The 925-nt window shown below is 35.6% G+C and overlaps 1 non-coding gene across 1 annotated transcript; it reads left to right on the forward strand.

Moving 5' to 3' along the window:
• Positions 1-595: 595 nt before the first annotated feature.
• Positions 596-680, forward strand: LOC114182777 (small nucleolar RNA snoR118). The gene has a single exon (XR_003604213.2). It is a non-coding gene; the product is annotated as a small nucleolar RNA snoR118 (small nucleolar RNA).
• The last annotated feature ends 245 nt before the right edge of the window (positions 681-925 follow it).

The raw sequence follows: 925 nt of genomic DNA on the forward strand, positions 1-925 counted from the left end.
GAAACCGTATGCGTTGAGCATTGTTTCCTGATTATTGCGAATTTATACACTCTGTGGTGTGTTTTGCTTCTTTCTCCATTTCTGACAATCGCATGAAGATTTGAATGTTCAAGTTCGTTGTATGCTATGAGGTTATGTTTGGAGTAACTTGTATTTCCTCCGGTTGCATTGTATTCTCTTTGTGATTCTTTTATTTTGATCGTCTGTTTTTTTTCTCAACCTATAATTAATCAGTAAAAATTTAAAGTTCAATTGCAAGCAAATCGCTCGTTATTATGCCCAATGATGCATACATAGATTGTGAGCAGCTACACGGTTTCGTTTATGTCCGGATCTGTGTCTTTCCCTCTCTCTCTCTCTCTGTGTATGTATGTATGTATGTGTGTGTGCGTGTGTTTATGTGTGCGTGTGTGGGACGATGCAAGAGGTTGTGAACGAATCGTGTGACAAAAGCTGTATATGATTTGGAATTAAGCTATGAGATCTGAGGGCTTTTGCATTTTATTTGTTTTAAATTCTATACTTCATTGTTTATTGCATTTGTGTGTGAGATTTTTGTTATATGTTTGGTTTTGACGATATATTGTTTTGTTGAGTGAATGATGATACGCACTGGGCTCTGAGCGGTTTAAACTGCACTTTTGATGGAATTGCGCAGCCTAGAAAGCTATGTCTGACTATCAACATGTTAAAAAGGGACTTATGGGCAAATTTTATCGGGTCGTTACGTGTAGTTTCGTTCATTTCAACCAGTAATGAGTTATTCTTTGTCGTTGATTAATTACAACAGCATTGTATAGTTTTTTCACATTTTTCTACCTGTTGGCTCTGCAATTTATTATTTTGTGTTTTCCTATGTTTCGTCTATGTTTTGGATTATTTTGATGTGTTTCGGTATATTGTTCTGATAATGTTTTCTGATTGT

This window comes from Vigna unguiculata, chromosome 4 (assembly GCF_037176805.1).
Source record: "Vigna unguiculata cultivar grain cowpea cultivar isolate G323 ecotype 2 chromosome 4, ASM3717680v1, whole genome shotgun sequence".
Taxonomy (NCBI): Eukaryota; Viridiplantae; Streptophyta; class Magnoliopsida; order Fabales; family Fabaceae; genus Vigna; species Vigna unguiculata.